The sequence below is a fragment of the Leptidea sinapis genome, chromosome 22 (genome assembly GCF_905404315.1).
Source record: "Leptidea sinapis chromosome 22, ilLepSina1.1, whole genome shotgun sequence".
Classification (NCBI taxonomy): domain Eukaryota; kingdom Metazoa; phylum Arthropoda; class Insecta; order Lepidoptera; family Pieridae; genus Leptidea; species Leptidea sinapis.
Genome location: NC_066286.1, coordinates 2,612,365 through 2,637,515, shown reverse-complemented (window position 1 = coordinate 2,637,515; position 25,151 = coordinate 2,612,365). Strand labels below are relative to the sequence as shown.

At 36.1% G+C, this 25,151-nt stretch overlaps 1 protein-coding gene across 3 annotated transcripts in view; it reads left to right on the top strand.

The window, feature by feature from the left end:
• LOC126970968 (nucleolar protein 4-like) overlaps nt 1-25,151 on the top strand; it is a 197,495-nt gene that overhangs the window by 16,574 nt on the left and 155,770 nt on the right. The gene's annotated exons all lie outside the window — the stretch shown is intronic.

Below are 25,151 nucleotides of genomic sequence, written 5' to 3'. Positions count from 1 at the left end.
GTCGCCATACACACGAAGACGGCGACATATCCTTTGGTACATCTCACTGATCTACCCTTCGCAGACTTGACGTCAACAAAACCAGTAAAATCAACCCCCAAATGGTAAAAGGGGCGGGTCCTGTTGATTCTTGCAGGTGGTAAGTCTCCCATCAACTGGTCGTGTTTCAGGGGGTCGTGCCTTCTACATAGCACACATCTCCGTAGCCTCTTCTTTACAGCATTGTTTCCTCCCAGGATCCAATATTCTTGACGCAGCCAAGCAAGGGTTAACCGGGGACCCCCATGAAAGGTCATCTTATGCGCGTGGTCAATAATCATGTCAGTAAGCAAATGGTTATGTGGTAAAATACACGGATGTTTCATACTATCTTCTATTTTGGCGTTGGTCAATCGCCCCCCAACCCTCAAGAGCCCCTGGTTATCAATAAATGGTTTCAATTTTAATAATTTACTCTTAGGGTTAGGTTGGTTATGGTTTTTAATATATTGTATATCTTCTAAAAATTCTACTTGTTGTATATGCCTTATAATTAAGTTTTTAGCTTTTCTTATTTCTAATATAGTTAAGTAGTTTGTTTTATTAGTATTAAATGACTTAGGTGTAAAACGTAACACCCACGCAAGCACTCTTGAAGCTCGCGTAAAATCGCTGTATCTGCTAATTATACTATCTATAACCTTGTTTTGATATTTAATTGTGTTTACATTTATATTTAATAATGGTTTTTTAAGCTCTTCGCAGGTTGTATATAATTTATTGGTTAATTTGGACTCTTCAAACGATCTTAGCCAGTGGGGACCTATCCACCACATGGAATGGTTAATCAGCTGTTCTGTGGTAATGCCTCTACTTGCGCAGTCAGCTGGGTTGTCCTTTGTTGACACATAATGCCAGCTACTCGATGGTATAATGTCAATGACCTGCTTCACCCTATTCGCGACGAATGGTTTCCATTTACATGGGTCGCCGTTGAGCCAGCCTAACACAGCTGTCGAATCAGACCAACCGTAGATTTTGATGTTGTAATCTGATAGGCATTTACAGGTGATCTTCATGACCTTGGTAAGTAGAACCGCTGCACATAACTCTAATCTAGGTAACGATACATTTTTCTTTACAGGTACGAGACGAGACTTCGAAGCTACTAATACTACAGAAGACTGGTTGCTGGTAATATTGTTGACTCTGCAGTATACAACACAAGCGTAGGCATTTTGTGATGAATCACAAAACCCATGTAATTCAATGGTGTCGTTCTTAGAAGACTGCAACCACCTTGGTATGGTAATATGGCTAATTTTCGTGATGTCAGCCTCTATGGTTTTCCATTTTGTGTTGATGTCAGCTGGTAATTCGTCGTCCCACAGAAGATTTAAGAGCCATACTTCCTGGAAGAGTAGTTTCAACTTGGTGGTAACTGGTGAAAGCCATCCAAGCGGATCAAATATCTTCGATATATTCGAGAGTAAACTTCTTTTGGTGAGTTTACTGACTGGTTCGGAATTCAATTGAAAAGTGAAATAATCTTCGTCGGGATGCCACTTAAGTCCTAATGCCTTGGTTGATTCCTGGTATTTAAAAACATATGCTTGGTCTTCGCATGGTAACTGGTTATCTGGTAGTACATCTGGTTGATTTGACGACCACTTCCTTAGATTGAATCCACCTAACTTAAGGAGATTTATGAGGTCGGAAATCAGCCTCCTTGCAGACTGGAGGTCATGATGTCCATGGAGGAGGTCATCCATGTAGAGCCTGGTAGCCAGAACTTCTGCTGCTTCTGGGTAACGGTGACCTTCATCCTTAGCCAGACGTTTCAATGTCATCATGGCTAGGAATGGTGCGGCCTTGGTGCCGTATGTGACAGTGGTAAGTTGGTATTCTTCTAATGGTTGCTTTTCAGAGTCCCTCCACACGATCTTCTGGAGCGGCTGGTCATCATCATGGACATCTATAAATCTGAACATCTTCTCTATATCGGCTGTGAAGGCTATTTGGTACTGCCTCCACTTTAATATGAGAGTAAACAAATCCTCTTGTAAATTTGGTCCAGAGTACATAAGGTCATTCAACGAAAGTCCAGTCGAAGTTTTCGCTGAGGCATTAAAAACAACTCGCGTGGCAGTCGTCGTGGAATCCGTTCTGATTACACAATGGTGAGGTAAATAGCACTGAAGTATCGGATTACTATTACATTTCTTCATATGGTTTAAATTAATATATTCATGGATAAATTGTTTGTAGTTCTGTTCGATAATTTTATTTTTACAAAATCTGCGTTCTAATTGCCGAAATTGGGCTACGGCTTTGGTTTTAGACTCACCCAATTTTTCGGTAATCTCTGGTTTTAATGGTAACCGTACAACATAACGTCCGTCTGGTTTGCGCGTAGTATGCTGTTGATAATGATGAAGGCAATGGTTATCTTCATCCGTAATATTTACAGAGTTGTCTGAGATATCTTCAATCTCCCAGAACCGCTGTATATCCTGCAAGTCGACCATGACGACGTTGCAATATGTTTGGTTTGGTTTTATGGTACCACTAAGAATCCAACCGAGCTTGGTATTTTGCGCGATTGGTAGTGATGTGCCATTACGAATTAAACCTGGTAAAATAATTAATTCGTAAACTTCAACGCTTAAAATTAAATCTATTGGTCTACTTTTATAAAACTCTGGATCTGCGAGTGGTAACTTTTGTAAATACGGCCAAGCTGGTTTTTCTAATGTTTCGTGTGGTAAATTCCCGACGACATGCTTCATCACATAGGCTTCCGTTTTAAATGTGAAATTATTATGAAGAGATGACACTGAAAGCTGTGCGACTCCCTTACTATTGTTGGCTTTTGCGCCTACTCCGACCACCACACAGTGGCGCTTAATCCTGGGTAGGCCTAAAAGTTGAGCGGCATTCTCTGTAATGAGAGATGACTCCGCGCACGGGTCTATGAGGGCTCGCATGGTATGGTGACAGCCATCCATAGACATAATATTAACTTTAGCTGTTGCTAATAATTTGGGCATGGTTTCTTGTGGGGCATTGGTAACGCATATATTGGATCTTCTAGGAGAATTTTCGATCTCGGTATTTCTAGAAGTAGATGGTGCAAAAGTGACAAGAGCATTATGCAGAAGAGTATTATGCTGCTGGTTACAAAAACGGCAAGTTTTTTCCGAAGAACATTCCTTGTCATAATGGTTAATTAAACAGTTTTTACATAATTTGTTGGATTCAATGACCTTAAGTCGATTCAGCGGTGCGGATTCTAGAAATTGTTTGCATTTAAACAATTCATGGCAACACGTTTTACAGAGTATGCATTTCCGTTGTGGCGCAATATGTACTGGTTTCGTATTGACGTGGTTTATTACAGCTGGTCTTGGTTTAAAATTTCTGTTCATAAAATTATGTAAATGGTTATTGGTATGCTTTTCAGCCCATGGTTTTTGGTATTGGTTTTGGTGTACCTGGGATGAATTTGATTTGTTGAAGTCCTGCTTACGACGAGAGCTTTCTAACGAAGTAAATTTAATTTCTAAAAATTTCAAAAAATCTAACAAAGTAGGCAATTCTTTTGGATTCTTAAGCGACACAATGTAATCATTATGGGTTTCAGTATCTAACTTTTGGCACAAAATATAGACGATCAATGGGTCCCAGTTGGAAATGTCGATGCCCATTGCTTTTATAGAGTTAAGACACTCGTTGGTGGTGTCATGTAACCTTTTGATGACCGCTGCAGATTGATGTTGAATCGTAGGCATGGTTAGTAACAATTGTATGTGAGAATTAAATATTAACCTAGTATTATGGTAACGTTGGTTTAATATGTCCCAGCATACTTCGTAGTTTTCAGAATTGATGCGTAAATGGTGAACTAATTTTTCAGCCTCGCCACGGAGCTTACTTTTCAAGAATTGCATTTTCTGCGCATTTGGTAAAGATTTATTATGGTGAATTGTTTCGGAGAATAAATCTTTAAAACATATCCAATCTTGGTAGTTTCCGCTGAAGGTGGGAATGTCCATTTGTGGGGTTGAACGTTCCCTGTAAGATGACGACCACATCTGTCTGTTCACTGCCTTCTTCATGGTGTTGTATTTCTTCTCCATCTCAGCGAATGCTGTCTCATACTCTTCGTTGTCGAGCAGCCCTTCGCTGTCGATGTCCCAGTGAAGAGAATCGATGACCGACCATCTTGATTGGATAGTTCGTAAAATATCTTCGAACTCCCAGCGGTCGGAGCAGCTTTCAAGGTCGACAGCCTCTATGGTACGGGATAGCGCCTTGAAGTTGCTCTTCTGCTTTCGCAGCATTTCTTCGACCCTACTGGAGTTGCCCTGGTTCGATAGCTTTGGTGCAGGGAAGCTAAAAGAGGGACCCTCCTGAGCGGGAGAGAAAATATCGCGCCTATCTGAGCCCTGCGATAATGGTGTAGCAGGTCTCAGTAATGGTTTGCTGGGATCGCTGGTTACGTAATTAGAAATCATATTCCTAACTTCCTGGTAAAAATCTTTCGTCCGCTGGTAATGGTTTTCCGCGAAGTAGCGATGGTTAGGGTCTTCAAACTCAGCACAAAGCCTAGTATGGTTGGTCTGGAATTCACTCCAGTACGAGTCTAAAGCGTTGAGACGTTTTTCAATATAGGCGGGTGTCTTTCGTTCTGGCCCGTCCTTCTTGAAATTAACACACTGCGTGTTAATCGCGGACATAATCTGGTTTTGGGTGGTTAATAGAGCCTCCATGGTTACGGGTCAAAAGAGAGTGGTAAAGAGTGGTGAGTGATAAAAAGGAAAGATCTTACTTGAAGACTGGTACGTGGTGACCTGGTGTGTCCTCAGCAGTCTCCCCGTTGGTAGTCGCTGGTAGTATCGCCGATCTGGTGAACTGGTTACACTCCACACACAAGCACTTTGGTCAACACTAATTTGGTTCACTACACACGCGACGAATTTTGGTTAAAATGGTTAACTAATGGTACTGGTTAATAGAACGATGGATCACAATGTTTTTGTGTCCTCGAAATGGTTAAAAAAATTCTGGTCACTGGTTAACAAAAGGCCGAAGGACCACAATGTCCTTGGAATGGTTAAAAAAAAAAAAAAAATTTGTCACTGGTTAACAAAAGGCCGAAGGACCACAATGTCCTTGGAATGGTTAAAAAAAAAAATTTGTCACTGGTTAACAAAAGGCCGAAGGACCACAATGTCCTTGGAATGGTTAAAAAAAAAAATTTGTCACTGGTTAACAAAAGGCCGAAGGACCACAATGTCCTTGGAATGGTTAAAAAAAAAAAATTGTCACTGGTTAACAAAAGGCCGAAGGACCACAATGTCCTTGGAATGGTTAAAAAAAAAAATTTGTCACTGGTTAACAAAAGGCCGAAGGACCACAATGTACGGTGGTTTGGTTCCGTACAGAGTAAAACACAAGTTAGGCTCAAATGGTATATTGAAACCTTAACTTATGCTATATGGTAAAATGGTAAAATGTTGGTATGGTAATGAGCACGCGAATCGATCGGCGGCTTGTCGCGAACTGGTTACAATATTACTTAGGAAATAACGCGAGGCGACGTAAACGCTGATACGCGAAACGTGATGTACAGTCGACATGCTGTTGACCGTACAGTGACAAAACTTATTATCAGACATCAACATAATCTGATAGATAGTGAACAACTGTAGTTAATCTACCAACTATAGTAAGCTAAAATTAAGTTTATTATTTACCTCCTGAGAATGTTAGAAACATATAAATATTCTAATTAGGTATTCATTTTAAACTATTCTTTCAATTTGATTTCTGAACGACGGGGACACATCAAAGGAAAAACAATTTTTTTGGTTTTATTTAATTCCGAGCATTTTCATATTTATTCACCTTTTAAACCTTTCCTGGACTTCCACAAATAATTCAAGACCAAAGCTAGCAAAATCGGTCCAGCCGTTCTCGAGTTTTAGCGAGACTAACGAACAGCAATTCATTTTTATATATATAGCTAACTTGAAGCATATAATGTATATATAATATTAATATATATGTAAGCCGTTACCTCGAATAGGCAGCGCGGCGTAGTGTGCTCTCATTACAGCGACGCGGTAGAGCCAGTTACGGCCCGCGCGTGAAACACGATGTCATCTGTGTGTCACAGATACCTAGTGGTGGGGCTCTTGCTTGTATCGATAATTTGAATTAAAATAAAAGCTGTTCAGGAAAAATCATTATATTTTGAATAATGAACAATTTGTAATGTTTTTTAAGTGATAGCCCTCACTTCTAGGATTAATACACAAATAAAATTGAAAACTATATTTTATGAGCGATGCGGGACTCGAAACCACGACCTCTCGCGTTCCGTGCGAGTGCTCTTCTAACTGAGCCAACCGTTCGAGTGAAGTATCGTCATAAAAACTTGTATGCTTTGTTTATCTCTCGGGTTGTGGCTTCATCTACAGTATCTACTTTACAGTCGATAACTGCTCATCCCCAGTATTTGCATACTAGGAAATTTACTTGATAGAGAGAGAGAGAGCACTCGCACGGAATGCGAGAGGTCGTGGGTTCGTGTTCCGCATAGTTCATAAAATTATTTGTGTAATAATAATAAAACTATCAAAGTTTCCATCCAAATTTCAAGTTTCGTTAGTCATAAGATAACGATTTATATAGCCTATGAAATAATGCTCAGTTCAGTGTTCACCTGCACTTTATTAAATTTAATAAATAGTTTTATTTGTCAATGAACATAATATTTTTTGAATATTGCTGCTTCTCATACAAAACGCCTTAATGACCGAACCAATAGTCTTTCTTCTTTCAGTCATTCTCAACCAATTTGGTGTAGGCCTCTTTCAGATTGCGTAATGTAGCCTGGCTTTGCACTACCAGTTCGTCCCTTGACATTTCTTGTCGATATCCTTCCTTCGCATCTGTGGTCGTCTATGTCTCTTTTTCTCCAACACCGCCATTCCGGGACCGTTTTGTCCAGCGAGACATTATTACAGCCAGACAGACTTGCCAGTCATTTGATCGCAAAGATAAACTTACCTTGCTCTCTAAGCCATATTATGTTTATCTTGTGGTCTCTCAGCGATCCTTACGATTTTGCTTTAGCATTTTCTCTGGGCAACTTGTATTGTGTATATTGTGTTTTAGACTTTTCTTTGTAAAATACACTGGTCAAAAATTTTAGCTTTCTTTTCAGCTGTTTTATTAATTTCAAAGCACAGTTTGGTTTTGAGTAGACATGAGACGTATGTGTCTATTTCATTAACCTGTTTTTTCAGGATGGGAGAGCCATCCTTATTTCCTAAGCCAGGTAGACGTATAATTTCTCTACCTCAATGACGATATTGTTTACTTGAATCGTAACAGGTTGTTCGTGACCAATAAATGATACCAAACATGAAGCGATAGTAATTGCAATTTTTTAACAGAAAATCCATGAGTTTGTTCGTTAATCGTGAATTATACCTATGCTACGTTGATTGTAGAAGATTTGTATGAATTAAATATTTTCATTCACAGATGGGTGTTAAAAATGAATTCAAATTAATTGGCGAGGCTGTAAACAGCGTGTCACAAATCAATGGATTGTGAAGATCGTATTGCAGTTTTTTGCATCATTGTCTAAGATTATCACCTAATTTCGAGTGAACGATGATAGCTAACAGAAAAAAAATATTAAAATTGTTCTATCAAAACCCATGCGACTGTAACTCAGTGTTGGTCCTGTATTTCGATCATCGCCTCATTCTAATGCTATTCACACAATATGATAACCGTAAAAGACTAAATTTCACCCAAGTATTTACTCGGTAGCATGAAAAAACAGGAAACACAAAAAAAATGTTATTCCCAGCTCACGCTGACAATTTTTGATTTTATTCCGACATAGAATCATTCTGTCTTATCTCAAGTATTCTGGTAATTTGATGTTAAATAAACACAGACTTCAATTGACGATTAATTAAACGCTACGCGAGGGTACGATATAGGTACCTTTGTAGTCTTCATTTTATTACATATATATATATAAGAGGATAAAATCGTGTGCACGTATCATAATGAGCGTAGGGCCTTAACTGTACAGTGTGTCTATAACAATACGTGTTATAATAGCGTGGAGTGTTGGCGTCGTGTGTACGCGACACGCGCGGGCCGCTCGTTACCGCGACGCGGCAGAGTCGACGAGACGAAACATCTGGCTGTCATGGATACGTAGAGATGGGTGGTAACGAACTATTATCGATACTTTATAAAAATATCGACCCACACACTATATATTGTCTACGTATCTTAAATTTTTGTATAATAGTTTGTATTGGATATTAGATTGGAAGTATTGAACTGGATAAACTGAAAACTTCTTTACCATTATAAAAAATCTAATATAAAAGCCTATATTACATATGATTAAATTAAATTACCTTAATAATTCATGCGGTGTTTTCATTCATACCAACAACGTCGATTGATAGGACAAAAAGTAGAAAGTTTCCCAAGATTTTATGCGAAATTTTCATACAAAAATAGTCTATGTTTAAAATCTTTACTTTCGCATTTGCGCTTTGCATCAAAAAGTTCGAAGCTCTGTTATATTGAGAGTTAAGTATTAATAATGTCTGAAAAAACAAAACCCACTATTAAAAATAATAATAAAACCTCTTTACAAACCCTTAAATATATGTAGAATGTCAATATCTAATATAACATGACACGACTCACGACGAAGGTAACAGTTCCGCGTCAAAGGAATATGTTCCCAATGTATATAACTTCACTGTAAGGGAATATATTTCAAAAAGCTCACGGAAGCATTTTGAATGCCCGAGACATCTTTGACTCGTCGATGTTCTCGGCTTCACGCTAGTGATGTAGGTACATAACGTTTGTGGTATCGATAGATTTATTTGATAATAATATTCTTCACCTCTTGATAAGATCTTGGTAGTAATTGTTTTAACTGATAAAATGTTGTAATTTTACCAGTAATAATAAGTAATATCGCTTGTCTGTTGTGTGTGTGTAATGTGATGGAGTTCATTAATCTATCCTCTAAAAAAATTCATTACATCATTTTTATACGAAATTAATTAATTATAAATTATTTATTAATTATAAATATAAGTACTACTTTTTAAACCAATTGACTCTATTAATTTTTAGGGACAACCGACCCTTGACTAAATAATTGGCTAATCCAAAAATGTTTTAATAAAAAACAGCTTGTATTCTTAAGACTGTTTTTTCTGTGGTATCGGATTTCCTCATGCTGTCCCTGTTACCAATGGGAGGCTTGGCACTGGATGTCGGCTAGATTACGGGTACCATAATGGTGCCTTTTTCTGCCGTGAAGCAGCAGTGTGTAAGCATTATTGTGTTTCAATCTGAAGGGTTTGTCGAGGTTCACTAATCTATTTACATATTGTAGTGCGACGCTTCAATCTGGCGTCGATGATGTAAAGTTATAAACACCGTTCGATCACGTCGGGGTCACCAATTGTCGAGGTTCACTATCAACTACAATAATAACTGAACAGACTATCACTTAGGTGTTTGGTTAATGAAAACGACTCACATCAAGGAACTTAACTTATATTCACACAATATTAACTCGTTACATTACATAGCTACCCCAAGCTAAAATCTCTATTGCCAACCTGACGGGCATAATAATAAAATCTAGTGTGGCCAGGCGAAAATATAGTGGCCGCCACAGGTGCGGTAGCTAGTGAAATTACTGGGCAAATGAGACTTAACATCTTATGTCTCAAGATGACGGGCGCTATTGTAAGGCCCTTCAGAATTTTTGGGTTTTACAAGTATCCTGAGCAGCAGTGCATTGTAATGGACAGGGTGTATCAATACAGCGTACAATCAGCTGAACGTCCTGCTCGTCGTGTCCCTTATTGTCATAAAAAAGTTAAAAACTCTACAGGCTTGTGATATCGATAGTATAATACAGCGATAATAGGACATCACTAGCGTCCCTCAGCAAGCAATCAGCCGGGTCGAGTCGAGGCGACGCTACTCGCAGCGCCTCGTAAACCTTATCGGCTCCGTCGTAAAAGTACGATGTAAAATGGCGGACGTGTCGACTATCAACAACCATCGATAGCTGGATCAAAATTTAATTCGTGGTTTCAATTTACAGTTTATTGTGAATTTGAATTATCGAGAAGTTTATGTCGACATACGATTGCATATAAAGTATTGTTGGGAGTAATATTATTTTTATTATTGAATATAATACTGTCATACTAATTACTTTAATATCATTCAATACTTTATGTACATATAAGTTATGAAAAGCGGTTTCCGAAGCGCAATAATTTACCATTTACTTAAATGGAATATAATAACTGTTAATAAATTCAAGTTTTTTTTTGTGGAGTTAAGTTTTCCATTTTCCAACAGTACCGTTGATGACCTTGAGATTTAGAAAAGTGTATACGCTTATTTTAAATTAATTTCTATGTAAAAAGGGTATTACAATCGTAAGATCAAAGCTGTTTAGCTTTAATCAGCTTAAAATAAGTTGTGTATAAAATATAAATGTAAAATACACCGTGTTATAAAATACTTTCGGCGCACCAGATAAATGCTTTATATAGGATACACAACGAACGACACCTCGAAGCGACGTCTCTACGCAACGCCAAATTATTAAACAGTATGTTAGTCTTATAATAATAAATTAAGCTTTATTTTATTAAATTTATTTAAAACAGTTTTTAAGCAAAGCTGCTTAAAATTTTGCTTTCCATTGAATTCAGTTTTTTCCTTATTTCAACCAGTCTTAACCTATTCCTCCTCTTCGTAGCTCCTGTTCTTATTTGGTCTACAACATCCGTATTTCATTGTATTTTCATCTTTTCTTTTCATCACATCTATTGTCTTTTAGGCGGGATGTGTCTTGCCCATTTCCATTCTAGTTTAAAGCTCGAATCAAGGCATCAGCTAGTAGGTACTGCGGGCCTAACATGAACTCTTATTGCGATTCATTTGACGACCTAAAATGAACTGCTTTGCTATATCATACGACATCATTTAAGCGATCGAATTTAGGTTGACGTCAAATCAAATAGAAAATGGAATCGCAAACTGATTTAGTTCGTTCATTCATTCGTACCATGAGGTAATATTGCAACCTAAACTGGATAGCTTATGTGTTAAAGTGAGCGATTCAAAAAAAGTTGCTACTTCCTTAGCGAAAAGTTAATCGTGTTGTTTTTGTGAAACTTAAAAAAAATAGTGTAAACATACAGAAAAGAAAAATTAAATTGATGAAAGATGAGATCAGAATACTATATTGGACCTTTTTGTAAAACAAAATACTGAAAATAAACACCGAGAATGAAAACTAAAGACGAGGCAGTGAGGGCCCGGTCTATAGCCTGTTCGCAAGAACTAATTAAAAAAAAGTGCGTTCATAACTCGTTATTTTTACGAAAACACCTAAGCAAACGTTTAATTTGTAATTCAAAGAACTATAATATATATTTATATTACTACTATTATTTATTTAGCGATTCAGTCTTTTAACCTAAACTTAACTGCATCGGAATTAAAAGTTGATAGTAGGCCCTCTGTTCTTTTTCGTATGACACACTGTGAAAAGAAAATGTAAGCTTATTCCGATATAATTTATTTCTGACTTTGAAATATACAGTACTTAAAGGGCATGTACCTAATGTGTTATAGTTACATTTATACATAACAATCCGAAATAAACTAAGTCCCACAAAAATTGGTTGGGTAGGTACTTTGGGTATGAAAAATAGAATTTAATAGAATTAGAATGATAATTAATATCATAGTTAATTACATAGAAAATTATAGTGTTTGAAAAATCATAATTTATTTAAATAAGTTACTCAAAGATCTCTACACATAATCCGTGTTCAAGTGTGTTTAGTCACTGTCTTCACATCTGTGCATAAAAGAGACGAACAGACCTAAGTACCTACCTATATTAACGAAGTATGAGCACGACTCCCCGAGTTAGTAGAACATCGTCACTACTAGCGTTGATTCACCTAGCGCGAGACACGTGTAAGGGTGTCGACATCACAATATAAATGTATAACAAATAATAAAATAGTGCAGGTATTTCATTAATTACTGTAAACATTTATTTTATACGGGTAACGTATAAATGAACCTATTTCGTTATTAATGTACCTAATTAGTATTTATTGTAACTCTGTGAATAGGTATTTATTGTAACTTGAAATATTACGACTAAAATTATGTTAAGTATATATACACTACGATTTGCCGATCAATATGTGTATCATGTTAGTTTAAGTATGTGGGAGGCTCCTTTGCACAGGAAGCCGGCTAGATTATGGGTACCACAACGGCGCCTTTTTCTGCTGTGAAGCAGTAATGTGTAAGCATTACTGTTTCGGTCTGGGGGGCGCCGTAGCTAGTGAAATTACTGGGCAAATGAGGCTTAACATCTTATGTCTCAAGGTGACGAGCGCAATTGTAGTGCCGCTCAGAATATTTGGGTTTTTTGAGAATCCTGAGCGGCACTGCATTGGGCATGGCGTATCAATTACCATGAGCTGAACGTCCTGCTCGTCTCGTCCCTTATTATCATAAAAAAAAGTATCTCAGTAAGTGAATTTGTAGTCTTTTGAGATATAAAATATTCTGAAATCAACATATAAAAATAATCTTCGATCGATATTTTTTGTTTATAGCTTCGCTAAAATCGAATTTATAAGACATTCTTTAACTTCTGATAATAATAATTACCTTTTTATTTAAAAGTCAAAGTCTATTACATGAACCTATCTACACGAAAGAAAACATATACTATTATAAGGCAGATTGTAATAAAATTGTTATGATTTAATAACTTAGACGTGGTAACCCTGACTAATACGGCAGATCACTCACCTAAGTGAACGCCGATAAGCAACCTCTGCTCACTACTACGTACTACCTTTGTGTCGTGGGTCGCCTATTTATATTTATATTAAAAAAACCTTGGATAATTTATACATCTAGATAGACTGTGAAAGCTGTGAAAAGGTTGAAAAAAATAGAGGTGAACTATTAACCTCTATTTTCAGCAACGCGCGCGCACACACACTAAAACAAAGTGGCACATATGTCGCGAATGTAAGAAGTAGCATGTCATGCATACTAAAATTAAAAAATGACTGTTTTCATGCGTTGCCTAACAGCTAGAGGGTCTATCTAGATGTACTTATAAATTATCTTTGTTTTTATGGAAAAAGGAAGACAAACGAGCGTACGGGTCAACTGATGTTAAGTGATCACCGCCGCCCACATAATCTTGCAACACCAGAGGAATCACAGGAGCGTTGCCGGCCTTTAAGGAAGGTGTACGCGCCTTTTTAAGAAATAAACCATTTAAAAAAATTACAGTTGGAAAAACTTTCATCATCATCACAAGCCGGAAAACTAAGGGCTTTCGAACTTTCACATTATTTAAAAAAAACTGTGTACAATTTTTTGAATTTCGAGAGGCTTAATTAAAATTTTAGTCGCTTGCCTTCATTTAATTATATACAAATACACGACTGTTATTATTTCATTCATCGCGCGAAATACAATTTGCATAAAATAATATCGGCTTCAATGCGAGTGAAGCCGAAGGGAAAACATTATATAGAATGTACGTGTTAGGGAAAGGTAACACTTAGGCGGTTTACATGCAAGTTTTTAGTAAAAGTTAGTTTATTGAAAATTAAATTATCTTTTTAGATATTTATTTTTAGTTATTTGATAGTTATAGATAAAGTTTTTTAAAGGACATTATCTTGTTTTAGTAAAATATAAATTATTATTACAACTTCTTATTGTCAGTTTGTACTTTGAAGTAATACAGTTTTCAAGACATTTTCTGGTTAGCTTTCAATAAAAGATAAGATTGTTTTTGGTCCATTTTATTCTTAGTATTTATTTATTAAATGTTTTTCGGACACAGTCTTGCCAATTTTTTTATGGTAATGTCATATTATTTATAAACTGTTTGGAAATGGTTTTTGTAGATGAAAAATCAGATTGAGGCTGTGTCGTCGACACTTCCGTTTGCTTACGTAAATAGGTGTACGTAGGTATATTAATATTTTCATCGAGATTTCTGATATAGGCTAAACACATGATCGGATTTGGTCCGGCCGAACCATTGGACGCGGTCTGGTAGTGTTCAATATTCGATGGTATGTCGCATGGACAATCGCATAAATTTATTTAGCTGACCCAGCAAACGTATTGCCATAAAAAGTAATAAATAAAAAAATCCATTGCCATCTTGCAACCCTATTGCGGATCTGTGGATGTAACAGAATGATAGAAAAACAGGTGTTTATCGTAGACGGGTGAAAATTTTAAGTTGTATGTATTTTTTAGAGTTGTATCATAAAATAAATAATTTATCTAAAAATTAAAAAAAAAATGTGGTGGACTACCCTTAACATTTAGGGGGATGAAAAATAGGTGTTGTCCGATTCTGAGACCTACCCAATATGCACACAAAATTTCATGAGATTCGGTCAAGCCGTTTCGGAGGAGTTTAACTACAAACACCGCGACACGAGAATTTTATATATTAGATAGACCGGACCGTACTGAATACAACGCCGGACCAATTGGTGCGAGGAGCCTACCGAATCAAATCTGCCCATGTGTTTAGGCTTATAGAATGTTGAGCGACTGTCTCATCTGAGATAATATTTCTTATATGTTTTCCTTTCATATCTTCAAGTGGGCAAAATACATTATAAAAGGCATCAAAAGGCATTTATTTTCTCAAAATTGATTCCTATAGAATTTTTTTTGATGTCATTTCTAATATACTAGATACTACTACCGCTTCGGAAACAAATGGCGATCTGAGAGAGAAGAAGCGGCGCTAGAAACTCTCCTAGCATTTTTTTTTTGCGCTTATATTATTATATCTCCTCCAGCCATAGAAAGTATAAAGCTCTCACAGTTATAGGTGCTGCTTCACTCTGTTGTTTAAAGTAATTTCTCTGTAACTATTTCACAAGAATATTTTATATGAGCAATGTATATAATTTTTTTTTATTTTGATGACAATAAGGGACGAGACGAGCGGGACGATCAGCTGATGGTAATACGCCTTGCCCGTTACAATGCAGTGCCGCTCAATATTATTGAAAAACCCAAAAATTCTGAACGGCACTACAACTGCGCTCGTCACCTTGAGACATAATATGACCGAAACACAGTAATGCTTACACATTACCTACTGCTTCACGGCAGAAATAGGCGCCGTTTTGGAACCCATAATTAGCCGCCATCTGGTGCAAAGGAGCTTCCCACTGCAACTTGATTGATCTCGACAAGAGGTGACAGTTGATACATTAATGACAAAGCTTCCTCAGATCAAAAGGAAATTATATGACGCAGTCAAAATATTCCTTAAAATTGAGGCGCTTTTCTCCCTCTACTGGACGCAATAATCAACAGACCTCACTCAAAGTGATAAGTTTTTGAGTGGCGTAATTAAATTTTGGGTGTCAAATATTTTTATTCAAAATAGGATGTGACATCACTTATTGAAAGTCAAAAACTACCACCCATTCCAAAACGAATGTCTCAGACCTGAGAAGAATGGGCGCAACAAACTCAGAGGGCTTTTTTCCTCAAAAAAATATTTTTACAAATTAATATTGTACAATTAAACTTATTATTTAATAGCCTGAGGGCAGTCCTTCCATTGCCCGTCTGTGGTATCATTAAGAAGGTCATTTATGTTATACCTTTACCACATAAACGATTTTAACAATTCTTTTGATTTTGGCAATACATTTGTTCTGTACATTTTCTGGGATCATGTCGTAAAAACATAATATACATCTTATTAGAAGTTTATGTTTGTTCGTCGTGTTAACATTATGATCATCGCAGTTTCAAGCAAATACGTTAATGTGCTTTATCAAGAATATATTGAGATATCGACTCCCAACTATTTAAACAAATTTTAAGACGTTATTCACTTCAAATATGGAATATGAATATTCCTCAACGGAGTGCTCAACTCGGCTATTATCTACAAGTCTCAACAACTCGGAACAATTCGCGGTTAACTTCCTTCACTACAGAGGTTTTACTATATGTATAGCGACCGGCCGTCTTGATACTTGGTGTCGTGACCTCGTTTACGTTAAGTGCTAAGATAACAGGGTCAGAGTTGATGATTAATGTAACGAAAGGATTTGAGGATGCATTTGGTATTTAAAAAATTGAAAAAGAACGTTCATTGGTACATATATATGCTTACAGGGTTCCGTAAGTACGATAAAAATATTATTTATGCTATTTCGTATATTTTTTTGAATAACTGTAAAACTATAAAAAAAAAAAATTAGAAGGTATTTAATTACTTACATATTTTTTTCATAGGTACTGTATATTTTGTCATATACTTAAATTAAATTTAAATTAATTAATTAAATTAATACACCAAATTTCAACTAAATTATCCAGTAGATAACGGTTATATATATATATATATATATATATAATAAATATGTTAAAAAAGGAAATGAAATGTTTTAATAAAATATACGATTTTTACGCGTTCTTCCACGCCTGCCGTTCAGGTTAATACTAAATCACTAATTACGTATTTAACGCAGTTATATCACTTTTAATGACTTTTTATTTAGATTTTTCTGGTCAGCCCCAAATACTTACAATATAAGAGCGTACAAACTAACAAAGTGTGCGAGAGAGAACATCTCAAACGGAGATACAGCAGGATAGGTATGGAAAACTACAGAACTATTTACAACAAAAGTCAAAACGTCACAATGTCACAAATAAAATTTTATGAACGATGCGGGAGCGCCATCTCAAGTCAATTTCCTAATATGCATATATTGGGTTTGAGCAGGTTATATGTATCAACTGTAAAGTAGATCCTGTAGATGAAGCCACTCGAACGGTTAGCTGAGTTGGCAGAGCCCTGGCACGGAACACCAGAGGTCGTGGGTTCGAGTCCCGCATCGTTCATACAATTTTGTGTTCAAATTTTATTAGGGTAATGAAACTGCAAACCGTACTGACGCAACAGGATGAGCGCGAGGGGGTGAAAGTAAAACGGGAAGGGGCTTCATGTTCCAGCGAGGTCTAGAGATAATGTGACCGTGTCATATATTAGAATTATATATATATATTGGATACCAGTCTATAATATTTTTTGTCCATTTATCAATATTGCTTCTCAAGGTGTGTCCTGCCCATCGCCATTTTAATCTTTTTATAGTGTTGTCTATCCTTTCTTATTTCGTTTTCTTCTTGATTTGTGTTAGTCGTACCTTGTCTTTCCTTTTGATCTTTAACATGCTTCTTTCAATGCTTTGTTGACACACTTTAAATTTTTGTATATTTTTCTTTGTTAAGGACCATGTTTGGCACCCATATGTCATGCAAGGTGTAATGCACATATTGAAAACAATGCTCTTGAAAAGTTTTTGCGAGATCTCATTAGTTTTCATTATATTTTTTAAATAGAATTAAAGTCCCACACACACGACACAATAGGAACTGGACACTTCACTGCTCCCAACTCGAAGGCATTAATCAAAATTAAAATTGGATTAAGAACCCTACACACCGGCCGGACGCGCCGCTAATGCCGGATTTAATGTTTTTGCAAGCGCAAAGCCTGTTTACGAATTTGGCCACGTTCCATACACCGGATACTTTTTCATGATTCATTTAATTACTTAAAACCTGCAAGTTTATTTTTGAAGTGGAAACTTCTTTAGTCGCGTTTTGGCAGTTTTTGGTAGAGGAAAATCTTATGGGTTCGCATGACCGACATGGTGACTGGCTCTCTAAAAATGTAGTTTTTTTTTATTTTAACTGAACAATTAAACTTAGGACTCCCTGACACCGACATATTTGCGACGCTTGTTGTCTTCGGCAGTCGAAGCAGTAGTCCCAGCACTAACTGACGTAACTTGGACATGAAATGGAGCCAGAGTGTCGACGCAAGTTGCGTCGATTTTTTATTTTTAAGTATATTGATAATATTGATAAATAATTACACAAGTTTTTTAGTTAATATAACTGGGGTGCCAATCAACGGGCAAAAACCTTAGTAAATACGAGTTCGCTCCAGGCAGTCTGCGAACACCCAGGGAGTGTTCTGAACTTCTGGAAGGAGCTGGGCTGGTTGGAATGACTGGCCAACACTGCATGCAAAATGGACCCAACTGAGCGCTCTAATTGCGGAAACATGAGTCCCTTACCAATAACTAATAGTTAACATAACAATAAGGGATATTTTTTCTTTAGAATTGTTTAAAAAAAAAGTTAAATTATTGAACTAAGGACAAAAAGTACATTTTTGTTACGAAGTTGTTAATACTTTTTTGGTATAATTATAATAATAATTATACCGATACTAATTGGTATAATACATTAATAGAATTTTTAGGTTTTTTAAGAATTCTGTGCGGCGCTGCACCATCAGCTGAATGACCTGCTCGTCTCGTCCCTTATTTTCATAAAAAAAAACTACCATGGTACGATGGTAATTCAACGAATGCACGCAATCACATTTGTATACAAACATACTTCGCACACAATAATCACTCTTATCGCGTTGATTTATAGTCCTTAACTCATCACTATCATTAAGTGACGAACGAAGAATTATCGATGTTAGGGCTCGGACACACTAACGTCTTTCAGGTTCTGTAATACGCGAATAACCTTATCATCCTGGTTTTGCGTCGATCGCTCTTTCCTTCATTATAATTATTATTAATCTAATTTTCGTTTATTAAAATAAAATTAATTTAGAATACTGGATCATTGCATATCTTTACAAAAAAGATTAAAAAGAGTAAAGATTGCCTATTCCGGGGGCTAGGTTTTTTTATAGTTATCTATTAACAGACAAAACGCAAGACGATCGGGTTTTTATACAATTTTATTTGCTGTATTTATATGAACATTTGTACCACCCGGATTATGTAGGAATAGAATCACAAACACTCTCTCTCACGTGTAGGTACTTATAATTTAACCATATACTTGTCGCTCGATAGCAGACACTACTTCACAAGTGGGCTCGTCTAATGTACAGTATATATAATGGAGACCAGTGTTTTTCTTCAGTTATACTGCGAAAACTACTGAAACGATCGGAATAATACTTATATCATAATATGTAGCGTGTTTCGGAAATACCTATTTGCAAAACAAATAATTCAGCCAATGACATTAATGACATAAAATGACAATTCATACAATGAGCGGGTGCGGGGTACTTCATTTATATGACAAAGCAACGTTTGCTGGGTCAGTAATTGTATACATTAAATGTAAAATATAAAAATCAGTTTGTGCATCTATTACTTACTCTAAGTTAAATAAACTCAAGAATTTGTTAATGATATGCTTAATGGGCGGGTGTCAGCTTTTCGATAATGGCGAGAAGTGAACAAGGGTTTATAAGTATACTGATCTTTTATGCGAAAAGAATACTAGACTATTTTGGTCAGTATTTTCGAAAAAACTAAATTCTGGGGTAACTTTACTGTTGTCTTTGACATTCATAAGTGTCATTTTGACCTTTATATAAATGACTTTTCATTCTTTATTTCTTTAAACTACTGCGTAATGAGAAAAAAAGCTTGTTGCGGCTAAGTCGTCCCTATTACCTTTGCGCAGTTAGTTTTAGTACAAAGCCTCTCAGAGTCGCTAGTCTGTCAGAGCCCTTACGGCGATTACGGAATACATTTGCCACAGACATTATGTTCTACGTATAGGAAACTCGACCGTATTTCCTGTGTATTAAAGATGTTGGTCGCTGCAATCAAAGGCGAGAAGCCGGGGCCAAATGGCAGATAAATATCGTCCCGTTCATATCTCGAGACGTAATGATGTGCGACGCAGCTCGTTACTGAGTTCTGGGTGTACGGTGATGAGTATAGTAATATCTATCTCTGCGCTGAGTTAAGACTTACAGTATACAAACGTATAGACAAACATCTCTAACGGATTAAATTTGTAACCAACATTTATAATGTATTATATATATAACATTTATTTATTTATAATTATACAAATGATTTGAGTTTTCTTTAGTGTTAATTCAGTCTCGTGCCAGATTTTGGCGAGACAACACGTCCTGAGGATGCCTCGTGTAGAGGCGAAACACGTGTCGAATTGTTTAAAGACAAATATTGGCGGAATTAACACTAAAGAAAACTCAAATCATTTGTATAATTATGGATTTCCGCAAAGTAACGCCTACTTCAATAAATTTTTTTATTTATAATTCCTACTAGTCGAGTTAGTAAGTCTTTTGTGGGGCGATGTATATGCTTTTACAACAAGATCCCAGAAAATGTTCAAAACAAAAGTATTACGTTATTTAAAAGAATTGTTAAAAACGTTTGCATGGTAAAGGTTACTATAAAATAAATGACTTTCTTAATGATACCACAGATTGGGAATGGAGCGACCGCCCTCAGGCTATTAAATAAGAAGTTTAATTGTACAGTATTACTTTGTAAACATATTTTTTCGATGAAAAAAAGCCCGTTGAGTTTGTTGCGCCCATTCTTCTCAGATCTGAGGTATTCTTTTTGGAATGGGTGTAGTTTTTTACTTTCAATAAGTGATGTCACATCCTATTTTGAATAAAAATATTTAAATTGAATTGAATATGAATGATGCGGGACTTGAACTCGCGCCTGTCGGGTTCCGTCCGAGCTCTTGTCTCTTTCCAACTGAGCCAACCGATCGAGTGCCGCATGGATCGTAAATCTTGGTATGTTTTGTCAATTATCGTTCATTAATGTTTGTTACACATTTAATTTGTATATACTTAACCTCAGAAGTGAGGGATATCACTTAAAAATAACAAATTGTTTTATAAACAATATGTTATGATTTTAAAGTGATAAGCCTCACTTCTAGGATTAATACAGAAATAAAATTTTAAAAACAAATTAAATTTTGTTTAATTGTATTATTTTTATTTTTAATTAATTAAAATTGTTTTATCTTTAACGGACATATACAACTACTACTACTTACTACTAGAAAATTATATTGAATACTAGCGGACGCGACAGACGTTATCCTGTCCTAAATTTGAAAATATTAAACTGTTTTCAATAATTTAAATAAAACACTTTTAAAGGTTTAAAACGCGTGTAATTGTAACGGTTTTACATTAGATGTTTGCGTAAAGTTACATTTTTATTTTAGTTAACCCGACGTTTCAAGACATTTCCAGATCTCGTTTTCAGAGGGACAAAATTTACTGACAGTGTCCTTTTCTTTTTTGGTATGTGTAGTCACTGAAAGAAAAGGACACTGTCAGTAAATTTTGCCAAAAACCATCTGTATACAGCAAATACCACCTCCGTGGAAATAAATGGCGCTAAACTTCATAATGACAACTATGACAAATACTATCTTTGACTCACTTCATCTGCAGTCCCTCTGAAAACGAGATCTGGAAAGGTCTTGAAACGTCGGGTTAGCTAAAATAAAAATGTAACTTTAACACAAACATCTAATGTAAAACTGTTACAATTACACGCGTTTTAATCCTTTAAAAGTGTTTTATTAAAATGTGTAACACTCGCGTTAATCAAATAAAATATTATGTTTTGAATAAGTCTTCTATTGAGTCCTCTGTTGTCCTCTTTCTTTTTCCCAAGTGCACTCGCAGAAGACTCAAGATTTACACTAAAAGAATCCTCATTTGTCGAATCACCGCTCTTCAGTAACACTTTACTTAACCGCGCCTAGTATCGGAATACTGGGTAATACATCTCGAGCGATTGCCAATTCCACGGACATCTGGAGAGCAAAGCCAGATAGGCTTCGGAGAAGCTGGGCTTCATAAATAAAGCATGGCAATACTTGAAGCCGGCCCACATCCTAGATATGAAGTATTGCTGTCATCTCTGGTCTGTATCAGCCACACCAGTATCAGCTCCAACCATTTGGCAAAATTGATTCCTTAAGAATTATTTTTGATTTCTTATAATTACTAGATACTACTATCGCTTCGGAAACAAATGGCGCTCTGAGAGAGAAGAAGCGGCGCAAGAAACTCTCTCAGAATTTTTTTTTGCGCTCTTTATAATAAAAATGTACAATATTTTACAGTCATTTCTATCGCTATAAAATAATCTAGGACAAAACTTAAGATTTATCGATCTACATAAAAATAATCTAATAGATAGTTAACATCTGTTGTTAATCTACCAACTATAGTTAGCTAAAATTAAGTTTATTTTATATCTCCTGAGAAAGTTAGCAAGATCTAAAAACTAATTAGTTATTAATTTTAAACTATTCTTTCAATTTGATTTCTGAACAACGTGATGTGTCCATCAAAGGAAAAGCAAAATTGTTTTTTTTTTTATTTAATTCCCAATTTTTTTCTTTTAAACCTTCTCTGGACTTCCACAAGTAATTCAAGACCAAAATTAGCCAAACCGGTCCAGCCGTTCTCGAGTTTTAGCGAGACAAACGAACAGTAATTCATATATATATATATATATATATATATTAAATCACTTGCCATCGGACACATATCATACACGGCAAATCAAAATTGGTCACATTTTATCGGGCTGTCATGTGATCTATACGCTAGTCTATAGTGCTCATTATAGCGAATACTATTACATATTAAATACTAAAATAATAATCATTCAATCCGCGAGATCGAATCAGAAATGAAGAGATCCTTAAGAACCAATCTGATCAAGATTGCCGGAATACGTTGGATGAGGGCAGCGCAGGACCGATCGTCGTGGAAATCTTTGGGGGAGGCCTTTGTCCAGCAGTGGACGTCTACCTGCTGATGATAAAGATGATGATGAAGTAAATCATTATTAAAAAATCTCTAGAGTTATCAATTCACACACACTGTAACAATAAATTAATTTAAATCGATCTTTTTACATATTAATTGTCATTAAATTACATAAGTTTTATTATTTAATTAAAACACTTTTTAAAGGATTAAAACGCGTGTTATTGTAACTATGTTAACTTGCATAAAGACCCTGTTTATTTATCATTTACAACTGTTACTGTTGTAAAACCGGCTAGATTATGGGTACCACAACGGCGCCTATTTCTGCCGTGAAACAGTAATGTGTAAACATTACTGTGTTTCGGTCTGAAGGGCGCCGTAGCTAGTGAAATTACTAGGCAAATGAAACTTAACATCGTATGTCTCAAGGTGACGAGCGCAATTGTAGTACCGCTCAGAATTTTTGGGTTTTTTTAAGAATCCTGAGCGGCACTGCATTTTAATGGGTAGGGCGTATCAATTACCATCAACTAAACGTCCTGCTCGTCTCGTCCCTTATTTTCATAAAAAAAACGATCTTCTTATAAATGTGTTTTTAGCAGAGTTTGTCCTACAAAGTATATAGATAAACAGACGAGATATGTCGTATTGTCCTGTGTGTCACATTTTATCGTGTTCATCATTACAGTCTCACTAGCGACGAGTCTCCGCAACTCGTAAGCGGACACAGTCACGTGTATGTAAATTGTTCAGGATTATGTTACGTCACGGGAGGGTGGTATTTCCTGCTGGCATCGCGATATGGGGGGGGGGGGGGGGGGGTGACAATGTGTTTGTTGGATACAATTACTAATTATGACAGTAATCACGACCATCATAATCACAAAGCATCCTTACACAAACAATGTATTCAAGCTCTAAAGGTTGATGCATCCAATATACGATAATTTATATTCTTATGAAATAATTTATATTATTTAAGCACGATTCATATATTGGATGTAGCACCTTACAAACTAAGTTTTTATCTATATTACAGTCATTGTAAAATACTCTAGTTATTGAAAAGAGTGGCCGTTGAGTTTTTTGTATGTATGTTCTTCTCACAACATTTTGCGAACATATGGCAGAATCAGTCATTTAAAAGAAATATTTATAGTGACGATTCAAAAAGGGCTTAGTTTATGCCTAATTGAATAAAGTTTATTAAAATCTAATGCAATGCAAGGCAATGCTCTTGTGAATCCTCTGGTATTGCAAGAGAATGTGGGTGGCGGTGATCACTTAACAACAGGTGATTTGTACGCTCCTTTGTACTCCTCTATCATAATAAGGCTACCTAAGTGACCTGGGAATGAAAATGAGAAGCTAAATAGATACTACTGTAAATCATAGTAAAATCATTATGAGAAAATAGGCCACATGTAGGTAGGACCACGGATGAGTAAAAAAAGAAGGACTCCGCGCCGTGATATTAGCAAGTGAAGCACCGTTATGCTAGTGTGTGTGCGGTTACGGGGGATACTAGTTACACAATTTTTTCTCCCTTAAATAATCATATATGGCCACAAATACTTATTAAGTATCGTTTTTACACTTTTTCACAACGCACGACGGCATTTTTAAAATATTTTATTAAGACTCAAACTGATCTGTCACATACGATGACAATTCTCATAATGGCCGCCTATCGGCCTGTAGTAGTGTTACCCCCTTATTCATAATGGTTCGCTAACTTTAAACAGCCGCTTAGGAGTGTTTTTTCTCATTCTGACTTAGGTCAATAGAAGAAGACAGAGTGAGAATTAGCAATGCTTTAAGTTAGCAGACTATTATGAATAAGGGGATAAGTATGTGCGAGGGGCTATGTATTTACACGTTAATCGGCTTGTTTTGGTGCTACACTGTTGTATAAGGTGACACGGAGTCCTTATTTTTTTACTAGTCTGTGGGTAGGACTAGAAATAAATCTTACAATAACTTCTATAACGACAGAGACAAAATATCGGTGTTTTATAACAATAAATAATATTTAATATTTTGAGTGTACAAATCTTTTACCGCTACTGTTTTAAACAATCTAATGGCAAATCACGCATTTATCTCTCCGTTTTTTGTTTTGCCCCTGCAGGATGCAAGGGGGCAAAATGGAGAAAATTGTTTATCAGTCTAGCTATGTATGTTTACCTTTGCGGAGCTCTAGATAACAAACGTGGGCAAATGGTGGTAACTATCATTACGTTAAACATAGATTCAGAATATAATATACAAAACTACACTTGTCGTATCACCGCTCTTCGACAACTCCTCCCTTAAAGCCTAGCCT